Consider the following 9,733-nt stretch of genomic DNA (forward strand, 5'->3'; position numbering starts at 1 on the left):
TTGAACTTAATGACTTGATCTTATGCTACGCTCATTTGGGTGTGTGTCCATTATATCATTCAACTAATGACATAACCTTGTTATTAATAACATCCAATGTTCATGATCACGAAACCATGATCATCCATTAATCAACAAGCTAGTTATACAAGAGGCTTACTAGGGACTCCTTGTTGTTTACATAACACACATGTATCAATGTTTCGGTTAATACAATTATAGCATGGTATGCAAACATTTATCATAAACACAAAGATATTATAATAACCACTTTATTATTGCCTCTTGGGCATATCTCCAACAGGTCCAAGTTCGAGCCGTTGGCCGCAGCAGCGTGAGCTCCCCGGTCCAACCGACATGCCGCCCTCGCAGCCACCGCGACCGCCATGCCACCTAGAGCACACACAGGGCCACCGCCCCGCAGTCCACCCCTGCAGCCACGCATCTGGGCCCGTGCGCGCCGCCACGACCCGCTCCGCTGCACCACCGGGGCAGCACGCCGCGCCCCGGCCAACCCTGCGCCACACGCCGGCACCCCTGCAAACCCCGCACCGCACGCCGGCCGGGGGCCACGCACGTCGCCGCCCGTCCGCCCGCACGGCCCGAGCGCCGCCGCATCCGGCGAGCCGCCCCCACGGCCCGCCTCACCACCAGATCGGGGCGCGCTGGCCCCGGATCCGCCGCCCCAAGTTCCCGGAGCCGCCGCTCCGGCGTCCGTGCGCCGACGAGCCGGCCGAAGACGCCCCAGCCGCCTAGACCTTCCGCCAGCGCCACGAGAGAGGAGGAGCACCCCTTCTACCTTCGACAGCAGGGCCCACTGCCATCGCGGCAAGGGTCGGCGGCGAGCGGGGAAAGGTGGGGGAGAGACCGGCGGCGGCACGAGGCTGCCCCCGGTGTCGCCTGGGTGCGACACGGGGGGTGAGGTCTTCGTATACCGGTCTTTTGTTTTATTCACATACTACGATCTTAGAGCATCTCCAACAGGCGCGCAAAGATCCGGCGCGCTACACCTCCGTTTCGGCGCGCTGTAAACCGCTGGCGCGCGCTGGGCCGGTTTTTGCCCCGCCGGACGCGCTAAAATACAGCGCCGACTCGAGCGGTAAAAATGGACCTCCGCCGGGCGCGCCAAAATACAGCGCGCACGGGCGCAGAAAACAACTTTCTACACTACTATGCATCTCACAAGATCGAACACTTACATGTAAATGATGAATAAATGGACACAAAGTGCAACACACATCACATAGTTCAAGAACGACACACAATATGACATAGTTCAACAACGACACATGACATATGATTCAAATGGACAAATGCATATCACACTTGCGCATTTTCCAAGTCAACACCTTCTTCTTCGTCCTCGTCATCCTCACCCAATATGTTTCTCTTGTTTGATCGGTACCGGTTGTTGGATCCATTCCAATTGTCAACCACGTCTTGCAAAGCAACTTGTCCTCCGCTATGGTGTAGTTCGCCAACCGACCGGGATGGCGAGATTCGATCAACCCTTCTCCTTCCTCATCTACATCCTCATATTCCTCATATCCCTCAACGGTCTCATCATGCATGAACGAAGATCCAACATTCATCTGCTCCATGAATGTGTCATCATCGACTCTACATTGCAATGAAATTCATTATTCTCCGGCTATGTATGCATCTAAACTAAAATTTGGATCAAAAGTAGTGTTTTGTTACCTCTCGGGCATTTCATCATGCACCGTATGTGCGCCCGCGGGGTTGCCGGACGGAGGCGCTGGCGGCGTCTGGTTCGTCGGTGGAGGAGGCGGCGTCTGGTTCGTCGGTGGAGGCTGCGGCCGGCGGGAGGTGGGCGCTTTCGGTTTCTTCGGCGGCGCGACGGAGGCGGCGGCGATGTGCGGACGTTTGTTCGATGGCACCTTCCTCCTCAGCGCCGCCCGCGCGTTGCCGGCGGCCTACGCGGCTCCGATCTGCGCCGCGGTGGCGCCTGTGTGCAGCGCCCCGCGCGGCGGAACGAACAGCGCACGAGCAGCAGCCGTTGCGTTGTCGGCGTCGCCGCCACCGCTAGGGTTTGTTGTGGGTGACGGCGCTGCAGACGCCGCGGCGGCGGCGGAGGGCAGGACGGAGTAGGGAAGGGTTGCCAGGTTGTCGGAGGACCCGTCCATCATTGGGATTGCGTCGGCGGCCGCGCGGAGACGAGGGATTGCAGTGGGCGTGCGGTGATAACCCACAAGTATAGGGGATCGCAGCAGTCTTCGCGGGTAGTAAAACCCAATTTATTGATTCGACACAAGGGGAGACAAAGAATACTTGAAAGCCTTAACAGCAGAGTTGTCAATTCAGCCGCACTGGGAAACAGACTTGCTCGCAAGAGTTTATCGATAGGTAACATTTTTATAGCAAGTAGCGTAGTGAAATAACAAGCAAGCAGAGTAACAGAGACAAGCAGTAGTGATTATAGTAAACAGACTGGATTAAAATACTCGTAGGCACGGGGACGGATAACGGGCGTTGCATGGATGAGAGAAACTCATGTAACAATCAAGCAGGGCATTTGCAGATAATAATAAAACGGTGTCCAAGTACAAAGCAATCAATAGGCATGTGTTCCAATTATAGTCGTACATGCTCGCAATGAGAAACTTGCACAACATATTTTGTCCTACCAGCCGGTGGCAGCCGGGCCTCAAGTGAATCTATCGGATATTAAGGTACTCCTTTTAATAGAGTACCGGAGCAAAGCATTAACACTCCGTGAACACATGTGATCCTCACATCACTACCATCCCTCCGGTTGTCCCGATTTGCCACTTCGGGGCCATTGGTTCCGGACAACGACATGTGTATACAACTTGTGTGTAAGACCATAAACAATGAATATCATGATGAAATAATAACATGTTCAGATCTGAGATCATGGCACTCGGGCCCTAGTGACAAGCATTAAGCATAACAAGTTGCAACAATATCATCAAAGTACCAATTACGGACACTAGGCACTATGCCCTAACAATCTTATACTATTACATGACCAATCTCATCCAATCCCTACCATCCCCTTCAGCCTACAGCGGGGGAATTACTCACACATGGATGGGGGAAACATGGCTGGTCGATGGAGAGGCGTCGGTGGTGATGATGGCGATGATCTCCTCCAATTCTCCGTCCCGGCGGAGTGCCGTAACGGAGACTTCCGGCTCCCGAGACGGAGTTTCGCGATGTGGCGGCGTTCGGAGGGTTTCGGCGACTTCGACTTCTCCCCGTGCGTTTTTAGGTCGAAGGTGATAAGTAGTCCGAAGGGAGGGCGTCGGAGGCCGGCCGAGGGGCCACACGCTAGGGCCGCGCGCCCCCTCCCGGGCCGCCCCGCCCTAGGGTGTGGGGCCCTCGGGCCTCCACCCGACTTGCCCTTCCGGCTCCGTGAGTCTTCTCGGAAAAATAGGACCTTTCGTATAAATTCCGAGGATTTTCCCGAAAGTTGGATTTCTGCACAAAAACGAGACACCGTAACAGTTCGCTGAAAACAGCGTTAGTCCGTGTTAGTTGCATCCAAAACACACAAATTAGAGGTAAAACAATAGCAAAAGTGTTCGGGAAAGTAGATACGTTTTGGACGTATCAACTCCCCCAAGCTTAGCTTATTGCTTGTCCTCAAGCAATTCAGATTAACAACCGAGCGATAAAAGAACTTTCACGAACACATTTGTTCATATGATGTAAATATTCTCATGCTATGGCTAACACTTAGGCAGTTCACAATAAGATACATGCAAATAAGATCATCTAATAGCTATGTCAATCATGGAAAGGTACCAACAATTAATAATAAGCATCATGAATCATGTATATAAGCAGGATTGCAATGTTCATAAAAGAGTATGATAGAGTGGTATCTCGCTTGCCCATATTTGATCAGCAAAACATAAATGCTCAGGCACCTCTGAAGTTTCATAGAAAGACTAGAAATAGTGATTGTCAAAGATAAAAGCATCAAAGTTATATCACAATCAATCATATTTTGAGACAAGCATATTATACTAAGAATGACAGTTGTGCTCCCAAGAAAGTGCTCAAAGAAAGGATGGAGACACAACATAAAAGTAAAAGATTGACCCTTCGCAGAGGGAAGCGAGGATTAACATGCGCTAGAGCTTTTCATTTTTAAAACAGGAGTAAAATTGTTTTGAGAGGTGTTTGTTGTTGTCAACGAATGGTAATGGGTACACCAACTACCTTGCCAACCGGACTTTCAAGAGCGGCTCCCATGAAGGACGTTATCTCTACCAGCAAGGTAGATCATCCCTCTTCTCTTTTGTTTACACACGTATTTTAGTTTTATTATGAGTGACACTCCCCCAACCTTTGCTTACACAAGCCATGGCTAACCGAATCCTCGGGTGCCTTCCATCAATCACATACCATGGAGGAGTATTTATTTGCAAAATTAAGTTGCTTACTGATGAATCAGAGCAAAACATGTGAAGAGAATTATTAGTAAAGTTTGATTAATCGGAGCTGGGAACCCCATTGCCAGCTCTTTTTGCAAAATTATTGGATAAGCGGATGTGCCACTAGTCCATATGAAAATCCGTCAAGAGTAAATGACAAGATTGAAAGATAAACACCACATACTTCCTCATGAGCTATGAAACATTAACACAAATTGAGAAGCATTTTGAAGGTTTAAAGGTAGCGCATGAGAATTTACTTGGAATGGTTTGAAATGCCATGCATAGGTATTTATGGTGGACACTCGGGAATAACTTGGTTTTCATGTGTTTGGAAGCACGAGCAGCGTTCCCGCTCAAGTACAAGTGAAGGCTAGCAAAAGACTAGGGAGCGACAAATCAAGAGAGCAAGAATCTGTCATAATCATGCTTGCGGCAAAATAAATTAACTGAGGCATAAAAGTGATACAAGAACTCTGAAGCAATGTAAATCATCGAGGCTTAATTGACTTTTGTTTAGTCATATGAATGCGTGAGCATGTGCCAAGTTAATTCAAACGAATTATTCAGAGGAGGATACCACAATATCATACCTATCTATGAATAAAACAATGCAAGCAAACATCCATGACATGCTACTCATATTAATAAATTGGAGCTAAACATGAGAGATCATGAACTACTAGACTTTCTTAAATGACATATACCTCACATGGACCAACTAATCATGCTCACATGGATGAGTATATGTACAAAAATGAAAACAAATAGAGTTCATACCAGCCTCTCACCACAATCAGATTGTCGAATATCGTCATTATTGCCTTTTTCACTTGTGTAGCTTGGATAATATGAAATGAAAACCACGCTCCAGCCACCGAAGACCATTGAACTCATAATGAACTTTACAAACCAAAGAAGAACAGCAAATATTTTTGGTGTTTTCAAATTTGAGAACAAGAATAAAAAGAAGCAAGCGAACAAAGCAAAAATCTTTTTGGGTTTTCTTATAGCAAACCAACGATAGCAAATAAAGCGAAACAAATGCAAGAAACTAAAGTAAACAAGTGGTGAAGAGAAACAACAGAAATATTTTTGGTCTTTTTGTGTTTTAGGAAAGAAACAAAGCAAGAACAAGAAAATGAAAATTAAAAGAAACACAGAAAAGCAAGATGGCAGAAATCTGCCAAAGCTTGACAGCAGTACAGTAATCGATTTTAAAGAAATTCTTAAGCTGCTCAGATCGAAAAGTGTTAAACTAATGAAAGTTAGAAAACAACCTGGGGAACATGCACAAAAATTGGCAGCTCAAAATAACGTTCTGGCTGTGCGCACGAATTTTTTTAGTAACAGTCCAGAATCTGTTTTCAGGCAGCACTTCCCTAAATATCATCTCCCTCTCATTAGAAAACCACTCAAAGAAACTAAACAAGTATGTACAAGTATCCAGCAACCATAATATGCAAAGAATGAGTGATGCCGGTATACCTCCCCCCAAGCTTAGGCTTTGGGCCTAAGTGGAGATCAACCCCATGGTGCCCATGAAGTAGCACCTCCTTGGTACGACGAAGATGGATCATATTCCGGGTATGTGCTAGAGGAAGCACCCGGATACGTGACGGTGTAGTCGTAGGAGGGCTCGGCGTCCTCGGAGTCATGCTGCTGGTGGAAGTTGTGTATCTTGAGCTGCTCATCCACCTCCTCCTAGAGCGCGACCATGGTTTCCTCGTTGATACCGAACAAATCTGGTTGGGGCAAAGGGACTTCCCTCTCTTCCCCGTCAGCAAACAACACTCTATAGACAATATTATCTAACCTAGAGTCAGCTGTAACAAATTGATGACTCTTCATAGCAGCAATATCAAGCCTCATAGGAGTTATTTTCACATCAGTAGGGTCAAGAGGAAGCTCTAAATATGCTAAAACGCGCGAAGCAATAATTCCTCCAAATATAGGCCCCTTGTTAGACAAGCGGCGAGCAACAAGAGCACCAAGATGATAGGGCGTGTCCCCAGTGAGTGCAGCAATTAAGAAACCAAGGTGATAGCTAGATATGTTGCTAGTGTTCTCCTACCAAGAATGCTAGTACCGATATAATAAGCAAAATACTTAATGGCGGGGAGTTGAATGTTTCTTATCTTGCCACGCTGAATGGTGCGACAATCATCGTTGGTGATCCCTCGATAGAGCTCCAGCAATTTCTTGGGGTTGTCCTCAATCTTCCTTGCTGTACCTACAGGGGCAATACCCAATGCAGCACAAAAATTTTCCAACTTCATAGTAATAGGCTTACCATAGATCTTAAATTCTACGGTCGGGCGAAAATGCTTATTGTTGAACTTGAAGCTCTCCACAAAGATTTTAGTGAGCGTGTAGTATTGCTCACTCTCATCTCCCACATAGGTGGTTAAACCCGCCTTACCGACGAGGGTCAAGAAATCATCCAACAACCCTGCATTACTCAAAAAGTCATAACATGGAAAGGATGTAGCATTGGGGACTCCATTGTCCTCCTCGGGTGCGAAGCTTGGTGCGATGAGGTCCTCATTGTAGGATTGCCTGAATCGGGTGGATGACCTCGAGGGCCTCCCCGTGCTTGTTGTCTCCCCTTGGAACACTTCTCCAAAGTTAAAGTTGTCCATCCCCCTTTTCTGAAATTTTTCAACAAACAATATAAAATTTGATTTGGTGACATATAATTGAGGGAAACTACCATAGGAACTTGCTAGAGTACTAATCATGCATCAAAACTAGTTTCTACCACTTAGAACAAGCATGCAAGCTCACTAAACATGTTACCTACAGCAGCAAAATATGCAAGATATACTCCACCAAACAAAATTCTACTTGGATAATCGGAGGAGTCACATACCGAAGAGCAAATGTGCCAAATTTCAAACAGAAATCTGGGCTGAGCAAAGAGATCGAGAAATCTGGAGTTCTTGAGCAAAAACACGAGTGAGAGGAAGCTGGTGTCGATTTTTTCGGGAGAGAGAAGAGTGTGGGAGGAAGAGATGCTGAAGTGGGGCAAAGGGGGGCCCACACACCAGGGTGGCGCGCCCCCCTTGCTGGCCGCGCCGGCCTGTGGGGTGCCCCACTGGTCATCCCCTGGTGCTCCCAGGTGCATTTTCGAAAAATAGGACCAACGGTATAATTTTTGTGAATTTTTGAAAACTTTGAAAAATGCACATTTTTGGGTATTAAGTTTATTATTACGGCGGGAAATATTTTGAAATCTCTAATTAACTAAGGAACTTTGCAAAATAAAAGTGCTACAGCAAGTAGAACAAGTGGAGGAAGAAAGAAATGTTGTTTACCTCCTCCATGCATATAAAAAGTATTTGTTAACAAGGTTGATCAAGTCTTGCCACCAAATAAATTTTACATAGCATAAGAAGAAATAAACCTCAAATCAATCATGTTACCTTGAATTGTATTGATATGGATCCAATCACAAGAGTTTGATATTCTTCTTTAGGCTCATATATTGGACAATCGATAGTTCCGACTTTGATAGTTCTCACATTAGAAATAGTATTAACTCCACATACTTTATCAATCCTCTTGGGGAAATAGACGGTGTGCTCCCTATCATCAACATTGAAAGTAACCTTTCCTTTATTGCAATCAATAACAGCCCATGCGGTGTTAAGAAAAGGTCTCCCAAGAATAATAGACATATTATCATCTTCAGGCATTTCCAACACAACAAAATCAGTTAATATCAAGCAGTTATTAGTAACTTGAACAGGAACATCCTCACATATACCAACAGGAATAGCAGTAGATTTATCAGCCATTTGCAAAGATATATCAGTAGGTATCAACTTATCTAAGTAAAGTCTCTTATAAAGAGAAAAGGCATAACACTAACACCGGCTCCCAAGTCACATAGAGCAGTTTTAACATAATTATTCTTAATAGAACAAGGAATAGTAGGTATACCTGGTCGCCCAACTTCTTTGGAACTTTGCCATTGAAAGAGTAATTAGCAAGCATAGTGGAAATTTCCTCATTGGGGATTTTCCTTTTGTTAGTAACAATATCTTTCATATACTTTGAATAAGGAGGCAATTTAATAGCATCGATCAAAGGGATTTGCAAGAATAAAGGTTTCATCCAATCACAAAATTTATTATAGTGTTCTTCTTCCTTTGATTTTAGTTTCTTAGCAGGAAAAGGCATTTGCTTTTGCACCCAAGGTTCCCTTTCATTACCATGTTTCTTAGCAATAAAATCTTCTTTAGTATACTTTTTATTTTTATCTTGCTTTTCGAGTTCATCTTCAACTTCTTCTTTATCGTAAACATCATTCTTATCATTACCATTATTATTATCATGTTCATTACCACTTTCGGCTTCAGCATCGGAAATAGAAATACTATTAGGATCATTAACGAGTTCGGAGGATTCTACAACATTTTTATGTTTCTTCTTCTTTTTCTTAGAAGGAGCACTAGGTCCAATTCGTTGAGAATCTTGTTCAATTCTTTTGGGATGCCCTTCGGGATATAGAGGATCCCGGGTAGAGACACCACCTCTAGTTGTTACTTCATAAGCATGTTTCTCTTTAGAATTATTTTTTAATAAGTCATTTTGCACTTTAGTGAGTTGATCAATTTGAGTTTGAACCATTTGAAAATGTTTAACAAGCATCTTAACATCATTGGAGGTTCTCTCCACAATATCATGCAAATTACTAATAGCTTGAGAATTTTCCATTAGATGATTCTCTACTCTCATATTAAAATTTTCTTGCTTAACAATATAATTATCAAACTCATCTAAGCATTGCGCAGGAGGTTTTGAATACGGAATATCTTCCCTAGTAAAGCGTCGAAGGGAGTTTACCTCAATCATGGATGAAGGGGGAATTATCTCACATATATCTTCTATGGGAGGTAGATTCTTCACATCTTCAGATTTAATACATTTCTCCTTGAGAGACTTCTTGGCTTCCCTCATATCTTCATCATTCAATTTAATTAAACCCCTCTTCTTCAATATTGGTGTTGGAATTGGTTCAGGCGTAGTCCAATCATCATGATTCCGGCCTATTTTAGCCAATAATTCTTCAGCTTCGTCTGGAGTTCTTTTCCTGAAAACACAACCAGACACAACTATCCAAATATGCCCTAGACTCAATGGTTAGTTCACTATAAAATATATCAAGTAGATCATTCTTTTCTAAATCATGTCCAGGTCAAGCTCGATAAGAGAACAAAATCTTGCCCAAGCCTCGTGCAATTTCTCTTCATCTCCCCGGTCAAATCTATAAATTTTCTGTAAAGCAACATGTTGAGCAC

The sequence above is a fragment of the Lolium rigidum genome, chromosome 6 (assembly GCF_022539505.1).
Source record: "Lolium rigidum isolate FL_2022 chromosome 6, APGP_CSIRO_Lrig_0.1, whole genome shotgun sequence".
In the NCBI taxonomy this organism is placed as follows: Eukaryota; Viridiplantae; Streptophyta; class Magnoliopsida; order Poales; family Poaceae; genus Lolium; species Lolium rigidum.